Raw genomic sequence first — 12,584 nt, 5'->3', positions numbered from 1 at the left:
AGTTTTAGTCTAGTTTTAAAAATTGAATATTATTCACTATCAAGCCTGAGTTGGAATAAAACTCACTAAAAAGTTGGAAAAGAAATTGTGACTTCCTGCTGCTCATCAATGTATTTTGTAGGGTAAATGATGACAAATGTTTCACTCTGTCTTAATAAATGGATGCTTTCTGGATGTTAACAGGTGCATCTCTTCTACTTTCCCTCTGTGAAACTGTATTTAGAAAACTAATCAGGAAGAGTCTATGAGAGAGATGAGTCTATGAGAGTTTATGGGACACATATATATCTAACTGTACAATCCTTCTTTTCTCTCAAGATGATCAGATACCGCTGATCATCTTGAGAGAAAAGAGAGATTGTACAGTTAGATGTATAGAAGAAAAAATCAAAATAGGACCATTTTAAGTTCCTGTATAGTGTGAATTTTGTGAACTTTGTGCACATATGAGATAGAGTGCAAAATATTTTTTGGACTTGGCAGTGCTAGGTTAACGGTTGGACTTGATGATTTTAAAGGTCTTTTCCAACCAAAACAATTCTATGATTCTATATTTGTGATAGTGAAGTAGACACATTTGCGCTCAAGCTCTCTCATGTTTCAGAATAAGCAAGCAGCAGCCACATGGTTCTTCCTGATACACATCTGCAGGTGTAGCTGGGACACTTCTCACCTTATGCATTATGGATCAGTGATGTTAATGGTCTGCAGAAATCAATGTGAGGCAACCACTTTCTTTAGTTTCTTCTTGAGAAAAATACTAATGCCCCTTTGATGAGAGCACGAGTGTCAATGGCGCTACTGTTATTTCCTGTAGGATTAAGCCATTGCTTTCCCACGGAAGCAGTCATGGCGCCAAGCCTGACAGCATTCAAGAAGCATTTGGACAATGCCCTCAGACACATGGTGTGAATTCTGGGGCTGTCCTATGCTGGGACAGGAGTTGGACTCGATGATCCTTGTGGGTCCCTTCCAACCCAGGACATTCTGTAATTCTATGAAGATCTTTCTGTGCTGGGGATAAAACTAGCACTGTCCCTGACTAGGGGAGCACAAAGCCCACCTTCACCAAGACATGCTTTACATGGAGGTCTTCCTTGTCACTTCCTCTTTAAATGCTTCAGTTCTCTGTTCTAATCTCATTAATGGGGATATATAACTAAATGACAGCTCAGGATAACAAACCTGAATACGTCAGGTTTTCAGGTTAAATCCACTGACTGGAATGGATAGCACTAGCAGAATAATTAGTACATCGTTCCATAATTTATTTTAGCCAATGGAAATTCTAGGGGAAGAAGAACATATACATTTTTAATTTTTTTATTGTTGTTTTGATGAGTACGTAAGTTTTAGTGATTAATTCCAGGTATCTCAATATGTGTAGTATGTTCATCTGCATGGTTAGACTGAAGCAATCTTTTCAATAATTACATTGTAGGTATTTTATAAACCCTCCAGGTTGCTAAGAAGCTTAATACATGACATCAATTAGTCTTTGACTAGAATTCACAAAGAGATTTAAAAAAAGAAGTGAGCCTTTTACGCGGGGAGCAAAAGCGTACCTGTTTGTGGGCAGCATAAAGGAGAATGTTGAAGGTCCCTTCTTTGTGTTCTGTGTGCGTTCTTCCTAGCAATGTGTGGTTTTAATCTAGACTTGCACTTGCAGGACTTTTAAAATTAAGACTAATTAAAGCAGTGGTTATGTGGCTTCTGTTTTTTCCCAAGATAATAGATTATGTGGGTTAAGTTTGCTAACTGTTGTTCCAACATGTAGAGCCTGACAGATATCAAACCTTAACTTTCTTTCCTGGAAAGTGACTCCACACTATGAAAGCGTGAATGTTTGTATAATAGACATGAGAACAGGTATTCTTTCGGGTCAGAGTCAGTTAAGAGCATCTTCATCACTTTCAGTGGGAAGGGTGCTAGTCTGGAAAATATACAAAGCTATTTTCGTGCACAGAGCTACTTGATTGCCAACTAAGGATGCTTTAGCAAGAATATTAGTGCCTGTAGTTCCCTTTTTTATATTAGCACTGCACAATCTCCAGCAACAATGCTTTATCTCTCCATACTTCACACCCCAGACCAGACTGGGGTTGCATTTGCACCTAAACATCTTCTCAGAAGAGGGTCTTGAAATGTGAGAAACTTACATTTGCGTCCCTGCTCATGTGGAAACAGTGTGTTTCACTTTCAACAGGGCACTTGCACCCGGCTTCACAGGTGGTAGCATTTACTGGTCTAGTAGTGTGTCCTTAGGAATTTTATTGGTCTAATCAAGGGCAGAGCTGCCAGATGCTGATATCATGCCTTAATCTGCAAGACCGAGCACAAAGTACTCAATGGTAGATGAGACGACACATTCAAAAAGTCAGGTGATGGCAGTGGTGGTGGGATACTCCTTTTAGTTGTGGTTATTTCTGTGGTTATACAGAAAGAATAAAGCACTTAAGAGACTGTAGTATGTATTTTTAAGAATAGGATGCTATTTTATTGCTGTCTGCACCATGTCCAGCAGCCTGCCTGTTTGGTCAGAGCTGAATGGTGATAGCAATCAGAGGCTCCAGCTCCTCAGCTGCATGTTTCCCCATCCCAGGTGGATTTTGCTGCCTGTCAGATATGAGCGGAGCCTTGTTTTTCAGGCTTCTGCAACCCTCATGAAGCATAATAAAACCTTTTTATCAAATTCTGTTGGAATTAATTGATTCTTTTATTGACTGCTACAGTGAATGTGAAGTTTGCGTTTAATGAGGTCCAGCACAAGGACCTCTGCAGTAACTGAGCATCGCAAAGAGTTAGTTCAGATAACAGCTCTAGCAGGGAGGTGCTTTGATACCCAGATTAGTTTAGAAAGTTTCCAGACATGCCAGACCCATGTGCAGTTGGTTCCCCATTCTTTATTTATCTTGGCTACAGGCCTGTTTCTGTTCACTGATTTCACCAGCAAGAAGGGTGATGAAGCAGAGAGAATGCATGTTATATTTTCAGATAACTGCATCAAGAAGGATATTAGGAAACCTTTTAATCATGAGAATAGTGTAACTGTGTAATGATGTGTGGAGAAATTGTAGCTTGTCCATTACTGGAGATCTATAAAAGGCAGGCAGACAGATGTTTGTCCAGAACGGAGGCTGCCTTAGTAATGGGAATGGACTGGCTGGCATCTGGGTTCCTGGTTTTCTATGAGTTTATTGACATTTTGAAGCCTTCAGAGCAGGAATTGTCTCTCATTAAGTGTACATACAACATGTGGCTCCTTTAAACTTTTTTTTTTTGTTACTGTGATACATCAGTGTCACTGCAGGAGAATACGAACAAAGAAAAGTAGAAGACAACTGCAAGGACTCCTCTCCTTGGAAATGGTGACGGCATAGTAGGAATACTGTAATGATGCTTTGGGCTAAATAATCTTGAAAAATGCAGAAAAATTAAGAGGAAGAAACAGCAAAAATTGCAATGAACTTGGAGTGAAAGAAAGCAAACCTAAAAATATTCTGTCTGGAGAAAAGATTTGAGAAGGGAAAGGCTAACTGTGAACAACTGAGAATGGAGAAAACATCACTTGTTTTCTTCAGTTCAGAAGGATCAGAAAGTGTTAAACTTCTGTGACACATCAGAGTAAACCTGGTGAATTTCAGAACAACTTGGGCAAGAATCAAGCATCCACAGAAATCTGAGGAATCTCTAACCTGAAGTCCTTCAAGGTTGTATTAGTCATCCTTCTGTAAGCTTATTACTATTTCATATGTTCCTCCTTTTATGGATAATGAAAGGAAACAGATCATTTTCCCTTTGGCAGTAGTGACTCATTACCAAAAAAAACCCCAAATATGACCAGAGGAACCTATATATTCTTGTCTGGTGTAAGGTACAAGCTGTCAAATATCACTTACTTACTTCTGCATTAGTATTTCCTAATTGCACCAGTGTGTCTCACATGTACAGTATTCAAGTTACCACTGAAGGTTTCCAGTGGATTTCATACTTCTCAATATGGTATTGATGAATTCAAAATTGCATCTATTTCTGTTTTAAATTTAACTAACTTCAGCCATCAGATACTTTATTTCTTGCAAATTTTTGTTAGTTTAATCTTCTGTTGAACAGAACAGGGTTTTGATATATTTTTAATTGCTGGCTGAAGAGTTCATGTGAATGTATTTCAGGCCGTGGAGTTTCTGTCAGTCACCCACAAACCATAAAGAGTTCATCATCCCCCAGTCTTTGATTAATGAAGAACTTCTTAAACAGAAGAATAATGAATGGCTGAATAACATATAAAACAAATATGCTTGCTTGTCCATAAGCCTCCTGCTTTCTCTTTCTCACTGGCACATGTATAAACAGAAGCTATTACCAAAGCGCTCAGATGAACAAGACCCAAATCTTGTAAATATGTACGTACAAAAATGGATGCAGGCACACCCACATTAATTTAGCCAGGCTCAAAATTGTTACTTGTGGATATTGTTTGGCATGACCTCATTAGGTTTTCTGTTTTATGTTGCTGGAAACAAAATCTGAAGCCTTGCCTGACTTTGCTGGAGCTTGCAGTTCAAAAATCTATTTAAAGATTAGCTGGTAGCAAATTGTTACACTGAGGAGGTGCTGGAGTGTGGACAACAGGGACACTTGGTATCAAGTAAGATCAGAATCAAAATCAGGTATCAAATCAGAAAGTAGAGTGTAGGTATATGTGGAAATAGGTGGAATGAGCTGAAGCAGGGAGAGGGGACAACAAATTACATCAGCAGAAAAGCATAATCTAAAAGGCTTTAAAACCTCTGGGTGCAATAGAATAGGCACGTGTTAAGCTGTTACTCTTAGTAAGTTTGCAGGGACAGGCTTCTGTAATCTGATGGTGTAGCAGGACTTTAAATTACGAGTTGTCTAGAAAAAGGTGCTGTTTATTTTTTTGTAATGTATTGTGTAAATACAAAGAATTACTAAGCATTAATAATTAGCAATTAATTTCATGACATGTTATTTTCATTACATGCTGATGCATTCTTATTTCATATTTCAGTATGTTCCCTTAGATCGTTATGAGGCACTTTAAGACTACATGGTAAATGAGTATTATACTGCAGGACAACATAGGAGATTTCTCCAGTTCTTTCATAATAATTTCTCTTTCTAGAAGACTGTGCAGAGTCTTTTTTGGTGTCAAAGTCACAGTGTATATTCAGTATGTATTCAAGAAATACTTAAATTGCTATGTATTTTATTGAAATTGGAATCTTAGCATGGATATACTGAACTACATTTTAGAATAATGCACTTCTCTTTCCCAGTAGCACACTGGAAGCAGATGTAAACCAGAGAGGACATAAGGCAATTAGTCATTTTTATCTGCCGTGAATATTCTTGGGGTTTCGTACTTGATTCTGTAAACCTCTCTCATGTTACCTTTGCCTGCTGCTCACCCCCTTGCCCCACGCGCATCCCCCCTCTCCCTGGGTTGTGGTGACAGCAGCTGGCGGAGCTTATGTTTACCTCTCTTTTGGTCCCTTCTTTGCTGGCCCCTGTGCCATCCTCATTCGACTGGCCTTCAGTCTGTTGAGTGGGCTTTAGTGGGGGGATACCTCTGCCTGGCTGCTCCATCTCAGCAACCAGAACTGACTGCCCAGAGCCCTCCTTTTCCAACCTTCTGCCCTGCAGAGACCAGCTGCATCTTTACTGCTCCTCCAGTTCCCTCTCGATCCCATCAGTAATTTTCCAAAACAACTCATCTTTGGGCTTTCCTCCTAATACAATTGTTTCCCATAACCAGGGATCGCAGAGGAATACCCACTTATGATTACAGGACCACTAAGTGGAAAGCTGATTTTACTCCCGGCTGGGGTTTGACTTTTACCTTTGGCACCGTGGGGACACACGTCTACAGCAATGAAAGAGAGATTTTTGAAATCATTAGAAGTGTTGGGGAAGTGATCGATGAGGCCTTCAAATCTCTCCACATGGTTGCACTAGAAAATTATGTAACTCCCTATTGAAATAACAAAGAACTGAATTGCTGCTGTGGTTTCCTAGGAAAAAGAAAGGACTTACATGAGGTTCATTTAGAAATGGCAGGAACTGCTTTTTCATTTTGCCAGGCCTGCAGACACTCCCTGAGGACTGCAGGGATTTTAACCGTCTTTTACTTCTGCCACGGAAGAAACTTGTGCTATCCCAAAAAGGGATACAAAGGCATCATTCTCTTGCAGCAAGACGGAGGCAATAAGAGTAATAAACTGTTAAGTAGTACTTCCGAGACATTATACTTGTTACTGGAGGCTGTCCTGCACTTCTGCTCTGTTTCTTCCTTATTTCTACACTTGAGATTTTCCTTCTCGTGCATCAGGATTCATTTACCCAGCAAGATTGTCTTTTAGTTTTCCTTATTATTTCCTTACTGTGTAATAATACCTCTTGAGTTTTTCTATTATGCAGTACAAGAATTTCAAGAACAAAGGTGTGCACAGAAGCCTATACATAGATTCCCTCAGCCAACCTATTTTAAGCTTTTGCAAATACATCTGATGTTTAAAGTAACTGCAGTGCACCTGTATTAAGGGAAATGGCTTAAGTTCCCCTCAAAGATGAGAAAATTAAATGTAGGCTATCAGAAGGTTAGATATGAGAAAAAATGCTCTTAATCAGAAGCAACCCACTTCAAGTATAAAATACAAGGATCTGTTAACTTTTTTATGAGGAGATAGTGAATGTGTGAGTGTTGGGGTTGAAATTGCCGTTCATGTCTGAAAATGTCTCTATTTTTTACTTAGGAAATACATTTCATACATTATATCTCAGTGCTCTGTCCTTCTTCATTGTTCTGTACCTTCAGCAGAACCTTAAATTATGTCTGAAACTGAAGAAGGACAAGGGGTAAAGGACACAAACTCTCTCATCCATTTGTTTTAGTGGGTTTTATTAATTTGAAGCAAAGTAAGTAAAGTCAAATGTCTACATGAATAACTGTTTTGCTGCTGATCATTTTAGTAAGACATCTAACCATTATCATTTGACCTTGTCACTTCAAAATCCAGTTTGACCCCCATCTCATGACTCTAATCTTCATGGCAACTTCCAAATGCAAGCACCCGTTGCCAGTGCCGAGGGGCTGTGACACTGCAAGTTACAGAATCACAGAATGTTAGGGATTGGAAGGGACCTCGAAAGATCATCTAGTCCAATCCCCCTGCCGGAGCAGGATTCCCTAGATCATATCACACAGGAACGCGTCCAGGCAGGTTTTGAATGTCTCCAGAGAAGGAGACTCCACAATCTCTCTGGGCAGCCTGTTCCAGTGTTCAGTCACCCTCACCGTAAAGAAGTTTTTCCTCATATTTATGTGGAACCTCCTGTGTTCCAGCTTGCACCCATTGCCCCTTGTCCTGTCAAGGGATGTCACTGAGAAGAGCCTGGCTCCATCCTCATGACACTTGCCCTTTACATATTTATAAACATTAATGAGGTCACCCCTCAGTCTCCTCTTCTCTAAGCTAAAGAGACCCAGCTCCCTCAGCCTCTCCTCATAAGGGAGATGTTCCACTCCCTTAATCATCTTCGTAGCTCTGCGCTGGACTCTCTCTAGAAGTTCCCTGTCCTTCTTGAACTGAGGGGCCCAGAACTGGACACAATATTCCAGATGCTGCCTCAGCAGGGCAGAGTAGAGGGGGAGGAGAACCTCTCGTGACCTGCTAACCACACCCCTTCTAATACACCCCAGGATGCCATTGGCCTTCTTGGCCACAAGGGCACACTGCTGGCTCATGGTCATCCTGCTGTCCACTAGGACCCCCAGGTCCCTTTCCCCTACGCTGGTCTCCAACAGCTCTGCCCCCAACTTGTACTGGTACATGGGGTTGTTCTTGCCCAGATGCAGGACTCTACACTCGCCCTTGTTATATTTCATTAAATTACTCCCCGCCCAACTCTCCAGCCTGTCCAGGTCTCTCTGAATGGCTGCGCAGCCTTCCGTTGTGTCAGCCACTCCTCCCAGTTTTGTGTCATCAGCGAACTTGCTGACAGTGCACTCTATTCCCTCATCCAAGTCAAGTTGAGAATTCAGAGTCACATTTTGGCATTTGCTAGGAAGAGACAAAAGTTCTGTTTTAAAAACATTAATTTGTTAAGCTTGCTAAATCTGATTCAGAATTTATTCATTTGCTCATTTATTTTGCTGTATTTGCCCTAAAATATCAATTTTCCTGTTTTCAGTATCACAGTCCTGCTTAGAATTTAACCTTTGCTACAGAATGAGTTAAGTCAGTAAGGAGCCATCGCTAAATAGCACGTGATGATGTTATACTCAACTACTTCTACATTTTTCCAGACTACAGTGTTCACAGCATGTAAGCTATTAGCAGGAAGACTGTTCTCAGCTACCAGACTTTAGAAGTGGCAAATTGTTAATTTTTTTTTTCAATCAAGACCAGAAATCTGATCATTTCAATGCCAGGTTTTTTATTTGTTTCGGTTTACTTTTTAGCTTGAAAAAAGCTAATTCATTCTGGGCACTTTAAGTCTGTTCATAACGGTAAAAATTAAGTATTCTTTACCATTTTATTTAAAGGGAGGTGGAGGAGATGCCTGTACATTCTGCCTAATGTGTATAGCAGTCATACACAAGCTGGGAATATGTTTGTTAATCTCTCTGCTTAAGAAAATATGGCTGGGCTGCACCTACTTATTCATACACCTCGCTTATGCAGCTACATCTTATCCTCAAAGTCAGGTTTGATTGCTTGACACGCCTGGGATTTGGTTTGGGGGAATTGCCTGAGTCCTTCAACTTTGATTCTTTTCTGCGGTAACTGCATGCGTGTCTTAGGTGAATCGTTTCCTGGTTTTCCTTTTTTCTTGACAAATACAGAGCCTCGATCAGCTGCAGAAAAAAAGAAGATAAAAATGAGTAATTCAAGATTCAGCTGGCAGGACATTTGCAGAAATGCTGTGTTTTAAATAGCCTCCTTAGAAAGCTGGAATGAAAATAGAAGGTGATGCATTTAAAAGTTTATGCTTAAATTTAAGTATCCTGTATAGCAATAGCCCTCACCAGCCTTGAAAAATCCAATGTAAATCCTGCTTTGGAGAGGTTTTATTAGCCTGCTGACTAAATAGGAACAGGCTGTAGGTATCCAAGGTGCTTTCCTCAGGAGGTGGCATCAGTAAGTGTGTCTGTGGTTCTCTTGCCCTCCCCTGTGCACCTGAGAAGGGCAGGTGACCTTCAGTAACCCGCAGAAAGCCTGGCCTTTCTGAGCCTATCAAGAGAGAGAGCCGCTGTTACTTAGGAAACCACCTGAAACTTTGGCCAGCTTTGAACCTTGGACGTTCCTGCAGGAGGGCGTACTGAAGAAAGGTTAGGGGAGAACAGCTACGGGGCACAGACTGATGTAGTGCTTTGTTTTATCTTCCTTTTAACCTTTTGGTTTCTCACCTTGTATGTAAAAACCTGGCTTCAAGTATTGGTAAAGAAATGTGTTGCTAGCTCTGGTGAGCCTGTCTGCTGTTGGAGGAGGAGAAGGACCTTTGTGAAGGTGGCAGCTTGTTCTGAACCTGAGCAGTACATGCAGGCAGCCTGAAGAGACTGGCCTGAGTGGATGTGGCAGGGGGGGTACAGATGGGGCTGGCTCGGTGCCTCCTGCTTGGCCAGAGTTGATGCTGCTGCTGCTGCTAGGAGCTGAGTGTGAGGAAGTAACCCGTCCTTACATGGGAAAGCTGAGAAGTAACAGAAACCACATACTTTCCTTGAATTTATTTTGTATTTACTTAAAATTTCCATTCAGAATTGGCTTGCTTTTGCTTCTTACCCCACCTTTCCCTTCCTCTTTTAACCCTTTCCTCCAGCTGTTTGGATATGGTATTTTTTATTAAGAGTCAAACCACTCTTCAGGTGGATACAAGTATTCAGTTTTTGAACACTGGGGCTTCTGTCCCATTTAGTTAATGAAATAATGTCACAAAGTATAGAAAAATATTTACCTTTTCAAATTTTATCATATATGTTGTCATTATTCTTGTATCATTGAGAATGCACATGTCAGTAAAGGATCTTGAGACCATGTCTGTTGGGCCAAATACACAGATTGCAGAGTATCTGTGCTTTGCCTCCGAAGACTTTAATTTAAGTTCTTCCTCAGTTTTTTACTTGGGCTGGGCTGCCCAAGATTAGCAAAACTCTGTCAGCTCTCTCTGTCAGTACCTTTTCTGTAGTAGTCATTATTCAATAACCGAGTACCCTTTTCCCAGCACATTATCCTACCTTCTGGAGCCCTTGGCAGGCACAGCAGATATGCTGTGGCCAATCTATTAATTCTTCCACCCCTTAGATCTTTCCTGCAGCACCAGGCAATTCAGAATACATCAGAAACAGATAAAAATGTATTAAACATCTAGGCTGAGCTGTATCCCACCCATGTCCCACTAAGGGTTTCTACTGAGTTAGTATTCACTATTTAACATTTTCCTTCCACTTTATCCTGTACTTCTGTCCTTCATCTTTTATCAGTGTGCGGTGCAGGTAGAAAGTTTCGTGCTTATACCAAGTAATTTAATTCACACGTGATGTTCTTCTGTGCTAAATGCAGGGTTGGGTGATATGAGTTGAACTCTGAATGAGTTACGAAAGGCGTATGAATATGAATGTTTGTCTTTCCTGTGTGTGTAAAATAATAACCAGCTTTAAGGAAATATTATGAGTGAAGACTGACTGGTGAGAAAAGGGCATTTTGTGATTCCCCTGCAGTGTTCCTGTCTGGGAATTAGGGCTCCCTTGGGCTAATCCTGCTGAACACAAGGAGTGCAAAGTCTTGGTCTCTCCCCACAATCCCATTTGTAGGATTTATAACAAAATTTAATTTTTAGCTTATTCTCTGTCAAACTTCAGTTGGAGGTCCTTGGGGGCTATTTCTAAAGGGATCTGCAGAATTTAAGGAGAGCAGGTTTATTACCAATAAATGTAAATAGCTTATGTAAAATAATTGCAAATAAAATATGCACTCATGAGAGTGTTCAGTTCAAGTAGAAAAGGTTTAAGGAGTCATGAATGAAAGAAGAAAATAAATGCTAATTTAGATCATGGACAGCAAAGAAATAAACAGGAATAAGAAAGGTGGGACAAAGTCGTGGCTGCACCACCAAGAGATGCAGGTAACTTGTGGCATCTGATTGCCAGGCTTATTCATACTAGGCATTAATGGTTCGTTTTCATCATGGAGATGATTTAGTTCAATGAAGATTTATAAAAGAGAAAAACAGGATTCCAGACTGGAGCTCTACCATTCAGCTGAACAACAATTTCAAATGCGGAAGATTCAGATGCAAAATTTTAATTCTTAACATGACAGGATGATTTATGAGGCACTGTGAAGTTTTTTTTTCCCTGTCTACTAAATCCTTTTGCTTCTTCCTCTGTATAAGCTTGAAAGCCATATCTGTTCCCATGCTGGAATATTTCCCCCCCTCATCATCCGTGCTCTTTGACTTGTGATTGTCAGGTTGCTCGGGAGTTCATGCTTCTAGGTTTTAACAAAAAAAATCATTGATGATCTCCAGAGTCCATAGGCAGTATCAGAGAATGCACTTTCCAGCTTTTCCTATTACAGACAGGAGTTGAAGGGCAGAGCTGGGTAATGAATTATCCACGGAAAACATTGTGGCTAGGAAGGCTGGCAATCAGCCATGGCATTAAAAAGCAGCTGCAGAAAAGGGTTTTTTCTTTTTTTCTTTCTTGTTCCACCCACGAATTCACGTTCTTCTTCCACGCCATACATGATGTATACTGAGCAAGTGAAACATAAACATAGTCCTAGGAATTGCGTGTACTGTGAGCCCCCAAAGCAGGGAGCTTCACCAGCCTGTATTGTAGGACTGGTGTAACTAACAATGGTGGGAGTGTAGTAGAAAAATGTGGAAAGTCAGGGTTACATCATTGTCTAGTTCTTGTCTTAATTGTTTCAGATACATACCTTTAATGGCAATTGTAAATATGTATATATGGGAAGCCACATCTGCTTTCTCCGTCCTGAGTGATTTTCCCTGGGGTAACCTCTGCCTTGCGCTACCTGGGTGGTGTGTGAGCGGTCCAGCTCTCCTTGTATTCGCTGTGCACGACCTCACGCAAGGCACCATGGAAAGGTCGCCTTATTTTTGGAGCTGGAGCTACCCCTTTTGGTTTAATTCAGCCTCCTTAATAAAAACAAGTCAAAAATATGGGTTTGTTGGACATTTGGTTTCAGGACACAGAGTGAGGTAAATCAATAGGGGAGGAAGGGAGGCTGGCAGTGGCTTCACTGTAGCCACAATACCAAACCTCTTCCTAGTTCAACAAAGCACAGCTGGCAATATTGTAATTATCAAATGTTTTTCAAAACTGTACTATTGAAACATAACTGAAAGCTATTTAATGATCTAAGAATCACCAGGCAAGAAATACTTACATTTCAGTGAAGTGCAACTCCTACTAGTTGGTTGGAGCCTTTATAATCAGTTTATAAATTAACTGCTTTGTGTCTATACTGGTTTTTTTTGCAGTCAAGTAAAATCCAAAACATTCAAATATGGCCTGTGCTTCATTTTCAGTTAATTCT

At 40.5% G+C, this 12,584-nt stretch overlaps 1 protein-coding gene across 3 annotated transcripts in view; it reads left to right on the top strand.

Moving 5' to 3' along the window:
• SLC2A9 (solute carrier family 2 member 9) overlaps positions 1-12,584 on the top strand; it is a 112,920-nt gene that overhangs the window by 96,151 nt on the left and 4,185 nt on the right. The gene's annotated exons all lie outside the window — the stretch shown is intronic.

Source organism: Nyctibius grandis, chromosome 6, assembly GCF_013368605.1.
Source record: "Nyctibius grandis isolate bNycGra1 chromosome 6, bNycGra1.pri, whole genome shotgun sequence".
NCBI lineage: Eukaryota > Metazoa > Chordata > Aves > Nyctibiiformes > Nyctibiidae > Nyctibius > Nyctibius grandis.
This window is presented reverse-complemented; position numbering and strand designations above follow the sequence as displayed.